The sequence below is a fragment of the Schistocerca americana genome, chromosome 1 (genome assembly GCF_021461395.2).
Source record: "Schistocerca americana isolate TAMUIC-IGC-003095 chromosome 1, iqSchAmer2.1, whole genome shotgun sequence".
Classification (NCBI taxonomy): Eukaryota; Metazoa; Arthropoda; class Insecta; order Orthoptera; family Acrididae; genus Schistocerca; species Schistocerca americana.
The window spans coordinates 711,677,507-711,692,960 of record NC_060119.1 but is presented as its reverse complement, the minus strand read 5'-3'; the positions used below and the strand labels follow the sequence as shown (position 1 = coordinate 711,692,960).

The 15,454-nt window shown below is 40.0% G+C and overlaps 1 non-coding gene across 1 annotated transcript; it reads left to right on the top strand.

Moving 5' to 3' along the window:
* The first annotated feature begins 12,930 nt into the window (after window positions 1-12,930).
* Trnaq-uug lies at window positions 12,931-13,002 on the top strand. Its single transcript has one exon. It is a non-coding gene; the product is annotated as a tRNA-Gln (tRNA).
* Window positions 13,003-15,454: the final 2,452 nt, after the last annotated feature.

Here is a 15,454-nt window from a genome sequence, read left to right as displayed (position 1 = left end):
AACGTGAGTAATTCATTGTCATACCAACAGTGTTTGTCAGTATTTTGCGTGACATGCTACAGTCCTCATGGCGTAATGTGGTCACATGAGTTGCGTTAATGTAACAGGTAAGGTGTTGAGCTTCTATACGAAAGGTTTTGAGTTCAAACCTTGTTCGGTGCTTAATATTTTAATTATTTAAAAATAATATCGAAGTGCCTTACATCACGAATTATATTCGTTTGAATGCAATTTTTTGAAATTTCTAGTGCTTTGTCTCTTCATTAACCCTTTCGCTGCTGCAGACACGTGCCCCCCGCATTCCGCGCTGTGCGCGATTTTGTCATTACTGTACTGCTCGCCTGTGCAGACACATGGTGTTCCCACTGCTTTGACACACTTATCATTCGATTTCACAAAAACTATTTGGCCCAAAAATTTGATTTTTACGCGTCTTCTTGACTGATACTTCCCCCCATAAATGACTTAATTTTGTTTCGATGTTCAACGCAGTTATTATGCAGCATTAAATGTAGTAAACCATTGCAAGAAATTTTGAAGAGTTTGCAGAGGTAGAAGTCCATATCGTATACTTTCCTTAAGGTTGATTTTAGTTGCCACAATGTTGAGAATGAAATGCGGACAAGATACCTAAATTTCATATAAAATTTACTGCATAACAATATCTCATTTAATTTAAGTACGACATAGGTGTCGTATGTAATATTGAGAAATATTCCGTCTTTCGCGACTGTAATAAAAGTTTTACGTACACCGGATGCGTTTGGCTTTATTTTAAAGCGCTTCAATCAATGAAAGGTATGGCACATACACAATGGTACTCATGTTATCTTTCTTGTTTTTGTTCCACAGTCGCAGTTTTACCAATGGTACTGAAATATATTCCTCTTCTGCAACTGTAATAAGCGACTTATTTAGACCAGACGCGTTTCTCTATTTTGAAACATCTTCAGTGGACAGTATTTTGTCTCCTCCATTGCCAAGTCACCTTTCGTAGTTTTGTGCTGCGGTAATACAATATTCAACGTTTGTGTTGGCTGATCAGTGTTTTAGCAAATAAATGATGTTTGTGTGTGCCACACACAAAAATTATATTTGACGTAGCTCAGAGCACTTCACTGATAGACGGTATATTCAAGTCCTAATGTTTTTTGTAAGTCCACAGTTTTGTTTAATGTATTTTGTCTACTTCCTTTTGATTGATTGAAGTGGTTTAAAATAAAGCCAAACGCGCTCAGTGTAAATAAAACTTTTGTTACAGTCGCGAAAGACGGAAAATTTCTCAATATTACATACGACACCTATGTGGTACTTAAATGAGATATTGTTATACAGTAAATTTTATATGAAATTTAGGTATCTTGTCCACATTTCATTCTCAACATTGTGGCAACTAAAATCGACCCTACGGGAAGTATGGACTTTTACCTCTGCAAACTCTTCAAAATTTCGTGCAGTGGTTTACTATATTTAATGCTGCATAATAACTGCGTTGAACATCGAAACAAAATTAAGTCATTTATGGGGGGAAGGTATCAGTCAAGAAGATGTGTAAAAATCTAATTTTTTGGCCACATAGTTTTTGTGGAATCGAATGATAAGAGTGTCAAAGCAGTCGGAACACGATGTGTCTTCACAGGCGAGCAGTGCAGTGACAAAATCGCGCACAGCGCGGAATGCAGGGAGCACGTCTTTCTGGCAGCGAAAGGGTTAATGCGGCCGTGGTGGCTTTACTTCATGAACTGCGCGCTCCCCCTTAAACGTAAGCTTGCGAACTATGCTATACTATGGCGCTGCTTCTATTGGCGCGTGCGTCGTGTGCAACTAGCAACGCAGCAATCTCCCGCGTCTGGGCGGGCATGCGCGAGCCGCCAAGATAAAAGAATTGAACTATACTTCATCATGATCTCCTTGCCGCCAACTGCACAGCATAATAAGGTAAACCTACGTCCTACTAAGTAAATTATTATGGGTAACGCAGCAGATAATATTTAACCGTACTTTCTTATTATTTTGTACTCATAAACATGAAAGTTTGTTTGTTTCTTTCATTTTCACGCAGAGGCTACTGGCTGGATTTGGATGAAATTTTGCGAACGGATAGAGTTCGACCTGAAAGGGACATAGGCTACTTTCATACCGATAAAATGATCCCGTGAGATAATTTTCAATGTGTCCATACTAGGCGAACGAAGTCGCTGGCAAAGCAAGTAAAAAATTAACAGTGGAGAACTAGTGCTCAGCTACGAAAACATGTCCCCTTGCCGCGCAGCACGCTAGGTACAAGTCAGAATTTCCGTGTAAGGTGGCACAGAAGTGCCGGGGAGACTGCCGACAACTCACTCTCGCTGAACTAGTGCACTGTGAAATCAGTGCGCCGTACCGATCAGCCTGATTTCGTATAGAGCTACGATTTCCGATCGGTAATTGTCGGTAAGCGTCAGAGGCAGGGGCAATGTTTTCGTAGCTGTGATAGATTGCATTAGATAGGCAGACAAGTAAACGAAGTAGATAATTTTATTTTAACAATTGTTTTCTGGCTTTTGTTTTTGCAAAATCATCAATAAGTACTGTCAAATGTAGACTTCATGCGGCCTTGTTTTCGAGTGCTATGAGTGTCAAATAGTGGAGTCGAGGTTGACCCATACTATTTCTTAAATGAGTTTTGATAATTTTTAATTTGGTGAATGATCCTTGGGCTGTTGCAGAAATGTCATGTATTGTATGAAATAATAAGACTGCGGCAAACACATACGTAATATTGCATCCTAGCATTGCACATGTAGTTATAATTTCCTTTCTTAATTGGTGAACAGACCATTTCAGAGTGAATTTAGGTAGAACAAGATGATAAAATAAATTGAAGTGAAAAATTTGGGCCTGTTATATAATATTTACTTTGGAACTGGTCACATTTTTGTAATTAAGTTGCTTCGTCTACAGTGACCAATGATGATGGTGTTAGGAAATTATATATTACAGTTCCTCCCCCCATGAACCATGGACCTTGCCGTTGGTGGGGAGGCTTGCGTGCCTCAGCGATACAGATCGCCGTGCCGTAGGTGCAACCACAACGGAGTGGTATCTGTTGAGAGGCCAGACAAACGTGTGGTTTCTGAAGAGGACAGCAGCCTGTTCAGTAGTTGCAGGGGCAACAGTCTGGATGACTGACTGATCTGGCCTTGTAACACTAACCAAAACGGCCTTGCTGTGTTGGTACTGCGAACGGCTGAAAGCAAGGGGGGACTACAACCGTAATTTGTCCCGATGGCATGCAGCTTTACTGTGTGGATAAATGATGATGGCGTCCTCTTGAGTAAAATATTCCGGAGGTAAAATAGTCCCCCATTCGGATCTCCGGGCGGGAACTACTCAAGAGGATTTCGATATCAGTAGAAAGAAAACTGGCGTTCTACGGATCGGAGCGTGGAATGTCAGATCCCTTAAGCGGGCGGGTAGGTTAGAAAATTTAAAAAGTGAAATGGATTGATTAAAGTTAGATATAGTGGGAATTAGTGAAGTTCCGTGGCAGGAGGAACAAGACTTCTGGACAGGTGAATACAGGGCTATAAATACAAAATCAAATAGGGGTAATGCAGGAGTAGGTTTAATAATGAGTAAAAACATAGGAGCGCGGATAAACTACTACGAACAGCATAGCGAACGCATTATTATAACCAAGATTCACACGAAGACCACACCCACCACGGTAGTAGAAAATGCATGCCAACTAGTTCCGCAGATGAGCAGGAGATTGAGGGAATCTGTGACCAGAAAAATAAATTATTGAGACAGCTAAGGGAACCGAACATTTAATAGTTTTGGGGGACTGGAATTCGATGGTAAGAAAAGGAAGAGAAGAAAAAGTAGGGGTGAATATGGACTGGGAGAAACGAATGAAGGAGTAAACCGCCTGGTAGAATTTTGTACAGAGCATAATTTAATCATAGCTAACAATTGTTTAAAAATCATGAAAGAAGATTGTATGCATGGAAGAGGCCTGGAGAAACTGGAAGGTTTCAGATAGATTATATAATGATAAGACAGAGATTTAGGAACCGGGTTTTAAATTGTAAGACATTTCATTGGCAGATGTGGACTCTGACCACAATCTATTGCTTATGAACATTAGATTAAAACTGAAGAAACAGCAAAAAGGTGAGAATTTTCGGAGATGGGACCTGGATAAATTGACAGAACCAGACGTTGTAGAGAGTTTCAGGGGGAGCATTAGGGAACGATTGACAAGAATGGGGGAAAGAAATACAGTAGAAGAAGAATGGGTAGCTTTGAGAGATGAAACAGTAAAGGCAGCAGAGGATGAAGTAGGTAAGAAGACGAGGGCTACTAGAAATCCTTGGCTAACAGAGGAGATATTGAATTTTAATTGATGAAAGGAGAAAATTTAAAAACGCAGTAAACGAAGTAGGCAAAAAGGAATACATACGTCTCAAAAGTGAGATTGTCAGGAAGTACAAAATGGCTAAGTACGGATGGCTAGAAGACAAATGTAAGGGTGTAGAGGCATATATAACTAGGGGTAAGATAGATAATGCCAACAGAAAAATTAAAGAGACCTTTGGAGAAAAGAGAACCACTTCTATGAATATCAAGAGCTCAGATGGAAACCCAGCTCTAAGCAAAGAAGGGAAATCAGAAAGGTGGAAGGAATATATAGAGGGTCTATACAAGGGCAATGTCCTTAAGGATAATATTATGGAAATGGAAGAGGATGTAGATAAAGATGAAATGGGAGATATGATACTGCGTGAAGAGTTTGACAAATCACTGAAAGACCTAAGTCGAAACAAGGCCCCGGGAGGAGACAACATTCCATTGGAACTACTGATAGCCTTGGGAGGGACAAAACTCTACCATCTGGTGAGAAAGAGGTATGAGACAGGCGAAATACCCTCAGACTTCAAGAAGAATATAATAATTCCAATCCCAAAGAAAGCAGGTGTTGACAGATGTGGAAATTACCGAACTACTAGTTTAATAAGTCTCGGATGCAAAATACTAACACGAATTCTTTACAGACGCATGGAAAAACTGATAGAAGCCGACCTCGGGGAAGATCAGTTTGGATTCCGTAGAAATGTTGGAACACGTGAGGCAATACTTACCCTACGACTTATCTTAGACTAAGGAAAGGCAAACCTACATTTCTAGCGTTTGCAGACTTGGAGAAAGATTTGACAATGTTGGCTGGAATACTCTCTTTCAAATTCTGAAGGTGGCAGGGATAAAATACAGGGAACGAAAGGCTATTTACAATTTGCACAGAAACCAGACGGCAGTTATAACAGTCGAGGGGCATGAAAGGGAAGCAGTGGTGGGAAGGGAGTGAGACAGGATTGTAGCCTATCCCTAATGTTATTCAATCTATGTATTGATCACGCAGTAAAGCACACAAAAGAAAAATTCGGAGTAGGAATTAAAATCCATGGAGAAGAGGTAAAAGCTTTGAGGTTCGCCGATGACATTGTAATTTAATCAGAAGAAGCGAAGGACTTGGAAGAGCAGTTGAACGGAATGGACAGTGTCTTGAAAGGAGGATATAAGATGAACATCAACAAAAGCAAAACGAGGATAATGGAATGTAGTCGAATTAAATAGGGTGTGGTGAGGGAATTAGATTAGGAAATGAGACACTTAAAGTAGTAAATGAGTTTTGCTATTTGAGGAGCAAAATAACTGATGATGGTCGAAGTAGAGAGGATATAAATTGTAGACTGGCAATGGCAAGGAAAGCGTTTCTGAAGAAAAGAAATTTGTTAACATCGAGTATAGATTTAAGTGTCAGGAAGTCATTTCTGAAAGTATTTCTATGGAGTGTAGGCCATGTATGGAAGTGAAACGTGGACGATAAATAGTTAAGACAAGAAGAGAATAGAAGCTTTCGAAATGTGATACTACAGAAAAGTGCTGAAGATTAGATGGGTAAGTCACATAACTAATGAGGAGGTATTGAATAGAATTGGGGAGAAGAAAAATTTGTGGCACAACTTGACTAGAAGAAGGGATCGGTTGGTACGACATATTCCAAGGCATTAAGGAATCACCAATTTAGTATTGGAGGGCAGCGTGGAGGGCAAAATTGGAGAGGGAGACCAAGAGATGAATAAACTAAGCAGATCCAGAGGGATATAGGTTGCAGTAGGTACTGGGAGATGAAGAAGCTTGCACAGGCTAGAGTAGCATGGAGAGCTGCATCAAACCAGTCTCAGGACTGAAGACCACAACAACAACAACAACAACAACAACATATTACAGTTTTAAACATGGCTGTTACTTAGCAACCGTATACTAGTTTCAACATAGTGTTATACAGCCAACCGGTTGCACATCCTGCGTCTAGTACATTTTTGAAAATAGGAACTTTAGACATTTCATCCCTTTTTCAAAATCACTGGTCAGGAGCTAGTTCATCAAAATCACGGGCTTTGCACTTGATTGATTCGAGATCATTTCTATACTATATCAGTTTTGGTTTTACATCTGCTAAGGCTATACTTGACTCGTCCAAATCGACTTCGCATTTTTTGTAAAATTCTGGATGTATAATTGATGTCATTTAATATTTGGTGCATGAATTCACAAAGGTATACGAACTTGAAATTTAGCATTTTTGTTTTAATGCTTTCTGCTTCGCTACGCTGATCTTTACTGGAACTCTTCAGTACTACGTATTTCTGATAATGTCTTGATCATATAAAAAAACGAACTTTTATTGCGGATGTCGTATTAACTCTGCTAGACCACCTAGCCAAATTTAATTTTCTTGGAGTGGCTTTCGATTCGTCAGTGAAATTCGACAGCTGCCTAATGCTATTCCCGCAAAAATTGTATAAGTCTTGTACTGTTTCGAAGAAAATCTGTACTTGCACACAATTGCTAACGGCATTGTTTATAACTAAATTCATATTATGACTGGCGCAATGTACATGCTCCGCATTTGGCTGACTATTCTTAATCTGTTTTTGTACACTATTATAAAAGGTTGCTCATCAGACTGGCACCCCCATACCTTGACCCAGACACTTTTTTAAATCAGTATTTTTGCCAATAAAAAATAATTTAGTCACCTGCTTGACAAAATCTGCTGCGCCATGTATGATAAGTGCATAAAAGCCTAGAAACAATTCTTTTACTTCCATATCGATTGGGTGTCCATTTTCGAATCTGGTTATTACTGCACATCTCAGAACAATGCTTAGCTGATCTACTCCCGATATATCCTGTGTAGTGTCCACTATGAAGGCGAAAAACGGTGATGCTCTAATTTATTCTAGCAGCTCATTAACGGTTTGTTTCCTAAGCACTCAACATTTTTCATTTAGAATTTTTGGACTCGGATACCCTATAGAGCCTATAAAGGAAAAGGCATAATTTTAAAAATGTTTTCGAATGTAAGCAACTGAAAGAATAAAAAAAATGCTAAAAAAATTGTTAGAGGTAAAATCGATTACCTTTGGGCATATCCAAAACTTGCAGCCAAATGCGATCAAATCGGGCGACAAGCTCTGCAACGGATAGAAAATTGCCGTGATATCCTTCCTCCGGATTTTAAGTTCTCTCAGTGTCCTCTGAAAGAAAATGAAATTTTTGCTAGAACAAGTATGATATCGAATAACCTTGTAAGGACCATTTTTCAAAATGATGCTTCTTTACGAATTTCATATTCAACTTCCTTGTCGATAGTATCGTTCTTTTTCACAGCTTTTACACAGTACTTGCGTCCGTACGGCCACTTGAGGATCTGTGTCTTTAATTCTTTCTGATGAGTGCTTCCAGTCCTGATTACCCGTACACAGTACATTACTCTTTTGCATGGCAAACAACCAGCAAGCTCAACTAGTCCATACTTCGAAACTGAAACATAGTACGATACTGAAAACACCTGTTGTTCTCGTGTGGATCTGTAGGAAATCGTCCTCAAGGCTGTAACTGTCCCATATCAAGAATTAGAGGTTTTTCTTTATCACTCAATGTCTTGTTCGTGACGTTTCCCAAGTCATAGTAAGTTTTATTTACCTTTTCGAAGAATGTATAGGTCGACTGTTCATTCCCTGTTTTGTATGCCACGCAGATGTCGACATGATCGGTGGCGTTGTCGTGGCCGGCGGTATTTTTAACTGCAATTATTATCGGATCGTCTTCAATAGGCTTCTCAACAGATACCACTTTATCTGTCACAAAATGTTTGGGCCAGAAGACTTGTAAAAGGCTGGGTGTAAAGTTTGTCAGTTTTTGTTTACTCTCTTCTTTTTCCTGACGTTGCTTTCGCTTAAACGCACCACTGGGTTATTTTTTTATCCATTATTTTAGTTCACATCAACAAAAACTTTGTAAGCAAACAGTCCTTATGCCTGGTACCCGTTATGTGCTCGAGTCGAATACTCACTGCACAACACTGACGTTACACGTTATGATTCATCCCCATTACGGTCGGAGGAAGGCAACGGCAAACCACCTCCACTAGGACCTTGCCTAGCACGGCGGTGCGGGTCTCCCGCATCGTTCCCCTACAAGAATAAACCTGACGTAAACATTGCGCTATGTATACTTCCGCGTTTGCTGTTACCTCATCGGCCTATCGTTTACGTGGAGCTTAATGCACGCCCTCTCGAGTACACTCAAATAAGATGACAATAATACAACTTGTGCTGTAATGTCGCCGATAAGACCGAAAAAATCTCATAACCACACAAATATTACCGGCACATTTGCGCTGACTGGTCAGCCGTGCCAGCTAATATGAACACCTGCAGATTATAGAAACGACGACCTGCTTAGAAGCAACAAAACAGCGAATCCTAATTGGTTTTAAGATATAGAATTAAAATACGTAAAACTTCGGAAATACGCACTTTAAAAGCCAAGTGGAAAGCATATCACGGCAAGTATAAAAATATATGTATATATTATTAGTGTGTATGATATACCCTTCCCCTCGAAAATTTCGTACACGCGAGGTGCCTATTTGCTCCCACCGCCGTGTGTGGCATACATTCTGTCAGTTCTAATTAATGTTCACCAACCTGCAGTCTTCTACAGTTGTTTCCTGCGTAGAATACAGCACTTGTGAATCCGTTATACTGAGGCTGTGATAAACTCTTAGCATATTGTATAAATAATTAAATCTTCAATTAGTTTGTTTATATGGGATGCCACTCCCTTTCTATTAGCAGGACACCAGAAAATGCACAATTATAATCCACTTGATGAATCACAAATAATCCCCATTCTTCACACTGTCATAGAAAATAAACAAAACAATGAACTGCGTATTTGCGTGATTACTATAAAATTGTTCTCAATTCCATTTCCACGTTACCATAGATTACTATTTCTTAACCGATAACGACCGAGGCTGACAACATGTCTATCTTCCGATACTGCCAAACCAGCTCTGATCTTACAGCCGAACAACTTCGCCGGCGATCCAAGTTAGGCGCGATCCGAAGACCTCCGAAATGCTTTGTCTGCATTTCATCTAGAAGTTGTTTATTATTCTGCGGGTTATTAACACTTTTGAAATAATAGAACGATAGCCTGCTATTGAGAGATGCATTAATATGAAATGCAAGTAAATTCACGGTTTAGTTTTTCTAATATAAATAACAGAAAGTTATCATTTTGGCGCGCTACTTCCGAACGCAGCAGCCAATCACGGAGGAGGACCACACTTTAGGCAGTCTTTCTCAAGCCCTACCGAACAAACCATCTGTCATAACTCTGTAGCCGGCCGGTGTGGCCGTGCGGTTCTAGGCGCTTCAGTCTGGAACCGCGTGACCGCTACGGTCGCAGGTTCGAATCCTGCCTCGGGCATGGATGTGTGTGATGTCCTTAGGTTAGTTAGGTTTAATTAGTTCTAAGTTCTAGGGGACTGATGACCACAGATGTTAAGTCCCATAGTGCTCAGAACCATTTGAACCACCATAACTCTGTACCTCACTGCCTTCCTAACTGCTCTGAGAAGCTGAATATGATGGCTGCAAAGCCAGAAATATTACGATGTGTCAGTCAGAAAAACAGCAGGTAAAGAAAGTGAAGCTACTGAAAGCAGTATTTACCGTCATTAACTCATCTGTTAATCTTTTATAACTCCCTCGATATCCGATGGATACAGTCATACAGATCACCACTGGAGATGTTATCTGCTACACCGACGACGACCTGATCACTAACATGATCCACAAAACCATCCACATTTTCTCTTCTTATTTCATGAAATTCAGAATGCAATTGGTTACAACACTTTATTGGTATCTATGATTATATGATTAAGGATCACTTGCTTAGGGTTGGTTGGTTGGTTGATTTGGGGGAAAGGGGACCAAACAGCGAGGTCATTGGTCCCATCGGATTAGGAAAGGAAGTTGGCCGTGCCCTTTCAAAGGAACTAACCCGGCATTTGCCTGAAGCGATTTAGGAAATCACGGAAAACCTAAATCAGGATGGCCGGAAGCGGGTCTGAACTGTCGTCCTCACGAATGCGAGTCCAGTGTGCTGACCAATGCGCCACCTCGATCGGCTTCCCTCAGGGCAATTCCCTACACAAACAGTTAGGTTACCATGCTGAATGTCGTACTGTTGCTTACCCGCTACGACTTGGCCCCTCCGTGCCGCCCAGAAGTCTGGGGCCGTGCGGAGCAAGGCCTTAGCAGACGCGGGGAGTAAATGTCGGTCCCTTGCAGGGCCTGCAGTTTCGCGCACAATACCTATCGTTTCCGAAGTTAAAAATAACGCGCGGCAGCAACAGTGTTCCGTAATAATTACATTGTAGATATTTCATATTAAGATACGGTCACACACTTACTGTCAAACTCACTGCTAGTAATTCAGAGTCATTCATTGTCAGTTCGCAATGATTGGCAGCCACGGCAATACCGACTCAATCGACAACACCCGTCCGTCGGTCTTCGAGGACAAGCAATGCACCCTGCTACGTTTTTGTTTTGCAAGTGCGAGAAATTTTCGTGATTTCAGTTCGTGCCATTCGAGGTTTGTTGGTCAGTCGAAAATTCTTGATTCAACTAACATGTCATACAACATCATTCATGGAGGGCGAGCGGCCCCTTGAGCTTGGGGGCTCCGGGGCCCTATGTTAGCTACGCCACTGATTATAAACAGCTTCGCCACACTGATTATAAACAGCTTCGCCACGGAAGTATGATGCTACAACTGGTAGGTCCCTGGCGTTGGCAGCAATGGCAAAAAAAGAGGACAGGCGGTGCGAAGTGGTCTGTATGGAACGACGAAAGCGAACTGTGGGCCCATTCTTGTACTGAAATACTGAATTTTTCTCAACTTCATATAATATACATTTGAGTAATGATTGATAAAAACCTTACGCGAATTATGCCATCCAAATATTTCATTAAAGGCGTCGACAGTTTTACCTGCTACATGCTTCTCATCTGTGTGTACTGTATTCACTGCACACATGTATACCGAAAATTGCACGTCTCGACATAAGATGAGGTGCTATAGCTAACAACCCTGCCTATAAACTTGGCCATCGAGTATGTGGGTTACTTTGAATTATTATTCAGTTCAAAGAATCGATGTACCTAATTGTACAGTATATATTAAGGATGTATGAAATTGTACCGAAAATGTAATAAGTGTTATCTGCACGTGTAATTGCGAAAACTAAGGAAACCGCTGGAGAAAAATGAAGCGGTTGATTGAACATGGACGCTGCAGCTGGCAAACAAATGCCAAGCAAAGCAGGGAAACCTAAAAGTTGGAAGAAATATGCAGAAGTGATACGTGAAGGACAGAAACTTTATGACAGTGTCATGGAAAGGAAAGAGGGAGTGGATGAAGATGGAGGAAACAAAACCGGAAAGATGAATTTGAAAGGGCAATAAAAAACCGTAGTCCAAACAAGAAACTGGAGTGGACTAATTCTCTCAGAATTATGCAGATCTTGGGGGAGGGGGCACCATATTTTTTCCAGCTCTAGATTCAGTTTTATATCTGTGTTATCATTTATGTTGCCTTTTGTTTTCTCTTGTGACGATGTGACTGCATCCATTCGAGCAGATGCCTACGAGTCCAAAACGCTGTAGTTTCGCTAGTGGAATTTTATGGTCTGGTGTATGAACGCATAGCTAGCTAATGCATTTGTTTCCGTTATTTAATACAGTTTATTTTGTTATTTAATTCTTCACGTAAATTTTCGGATCTTTCCTTAACACTCACGTTGTACGTTTGAGAACGACCACCTCTCCCTATCTCATTAAAACGTGGTTGAATTTTTTTCGTGATATATGTCGGCGTTTTTCCTCATTCCTGCTCATGACATGGATTTTTACTTAAATGAAGCGGAGCCCTCGAAATGTAGATGCAGTACTTGCATGAAATGCTGGAGGAATTTGTGCCCTAATTTGTGTAATGCGATGTTCTGTATTTGGAGATTGACATAATCTGTTGTGGGAAGCAACAATATTTAAGTATAATCGCTAGCAGTGGTTTTCTAGCAGCACTTTGAGTAAAATGTATGCAAAACAAAGTGATGTCAGCTGACTGGGCAGATTAACTTTCAAACATGGCTGCCTGACTTTAATTTGAAATTGATCAGTTTACTGCTTGTAATATTACTTATTATGTACAGGAAGTACACGTAAAAATTAAAATCAGATCTCGCAAACTATTCGTAGGTTTTGAACCTTGGACTTTATCTAGCAATTAAATGCGTCAAGCATTTTTTATTTTACGGTAAATAGACATGGCGTAAGAAATATTCCGTGGTGGCGTTTCAGTCATATTGCCGCCGTACCTCGTGAACTGGCCAAAGCTATGAGTGTCTTTGAACCAATTATTAACAATATTTAAGCAAAGGAAATTACTACTGAAAAAAAAACACTTAACGTGTTACTTGTTAACTTCCAAATTAAGGAACTAGCTTCCCAAGAAGGTCCCATGGTGTAATGGTTAGCACTCTGGACTTTGAATCCAGCGATCCGAGTTCAAATCTCGGTGGGACCTCATAAATATTTTATTTCTTTACCCACGATGTTCTTTCGATTTAGATACGTTATAGTTCAACAACGGCGTAAATTCGCTGTCTTGAAATTGTGTGACCTCACACTTATGATCTGCCGCTTGTTCTATTTGGGCATGGGTACAGATTTGTTATTGAGTTTAGTCAAATAATACAACCGTGTAACGATTTTCCCCCTCCCCCACGTACGTTCTATAGATTTAGAAACGTTAGAACTTTAAAACCAGCATAAGTTTGTTGTCTTGTATGATCTCACTTGCATTTGTAATCTGCCGCTTGTTCTATTTGGGCTTGGATACCGATTTCTTGTTGGAGTTTGGCAAATGATACAACCCTGTGAAATAATAGTTTTAAATGTTCATTATTGCTCTTACTTAGAAATTTACGTGCGTGTTACAGACCTGAATATTTGTTACGGGGCTTCTGAACGACATCGTTTCCTTTGGAATGTTCATAAGATCATAGACATGAAAATGCTGTACAGAATTTTATATCTGCTGTTGAACAGACTTGGTATTTTCTGATATTGATTTCTGATGGTGTGTTTTAATAAACAACAATTTTACCAGCTGTAAGCGGAGTTATAACTAATATCATGCCTTTCAACAGCTGCGGTTGCCCGGGACATAAAATAGTTTTCTGATATACTTTTGTGAGAGTGGACGGAGTTCAGCGCCAACGACATATCGCTACGAAGTACAGAAAGAGTAAGTCCCACTGAATAGCACTGCAAAGCCGACCTACGAAGCTCCTGGCGACATCTACCGGCCTAAGTAACAGTGCAGCTTACCAGAGGAAGATATCGCCCGTACGGCCATCTGTTGGCTTCCGTTGGTAGTACGAGCGCGGTTGCATCACGACTGTCGGTCGTCACATACTGGACGAACAGTTTGGAGAAATTAGCTGACGCGTCTCCTCACTTGTAAGACATAATGATAAATCATACAGTACCGTGGAGCATATCACAAATATTTGCATGTTACAAGTGTAAAGCAGAATTTCAGCACTGCCCGCTTATAGCTCCGCGTTTAACCATAATAACTGGTACATAAATGTCCCGGCGAAGTATCCCGGGAGACACGACGAATACATGCATGTGTTCATATAAAAACTTGCAGAGCATAATGATATTACCGTGATGCATGAATATAAACTGGCTTATGGCATCAAGGAGACCTCGATTATAGGAATACCTCGTTTTACCTCCGAAGGCACTGCACTTCCGGAATACAAATTAAATTCGTTGGGTTATTTGTCTGTAGTGCAACTAAAATTTTTGATGTATGTGAAATATGATCATATGTATCATCTGACAGCATACAATGTAAACCCAGCAATCAACTTGGAAATAAATGTATCACAAACAACTGAAAATGCTGAATTCGACCAGAGCACGGCAGTCTCATGCAGACAAAGGAACTAACAAAACACTAACATGTCACCACCACCTGCGTGCACAACTAACTATATAAAAAAAACTATATGTCTGCATGATTTCATACACATATCACAAACAAACATTAGCTCACAGACTTCAGTTAGAAGCTATGCTGCTACGATAATACTGCATCTCTCAAACATGGAACTTTGATGAACCTATACTGTTAAATATTTTAATTCAGTGATACCTATTAAAGGCCTACTGCTTCTAATATTGTACCAGGAAATATTAATGATACATAACTGTGAATCAAGTTTCTAGTTAAGAACCACATTATAATAAACAAGCGAACTCACATCAGAATAGGCAGAAGACTTACCGGACATCATGGCTTCCTTTGTAGGTCGCCCAGCAACCGACGATGCTTCTGTCTGCAACAAAACAAGAAAATGCACGTGATAATAAACTGTCTTTAACGACTTCGACGTCAAATCATAAACGTAGTGCAGCGTGGCATCGAAAATTAATAAAACAGTTCAAATTAGAAAATAAAATACATACCTGTGAATTTTCCAATTCAATACTCGCCCTTTGAAATTGCGTTTATTAAGTATTAAAAATGCCAACCTCCGCCGACATTTGAATGTTGCAGTCAAAGACATTGCATATATTCATAGAAGAAAAATACATATCGAAGTCAGCAGGTGTTTCTCTCGATTTTGATAGTTGTTACAAGAGTTGTCTAGGTAATCAGAAAGGCAGCTTGTTCATAAATTAAATAGAATTTTTACAAGTACGCGTTGCATCAACGAAAATACTACTGAAATTTAGCAACTTTGTACAGCCTCTCTGAGTCAGGATAAGAACACAGATTGACAAGAACAGGAACGCAGCTGCCACCGATCTATCTTAGTTTACGTTAAATAACTGAAGTTTTTTTCACTAAATGAATCACAATACTGAGCGTAATGTTACGTTTACCAATCTCAGTTCTTGTTTTGGATTTCTTTCACAGAAATTTAACAGAAGAACACACATTAAACACGACCTGAATA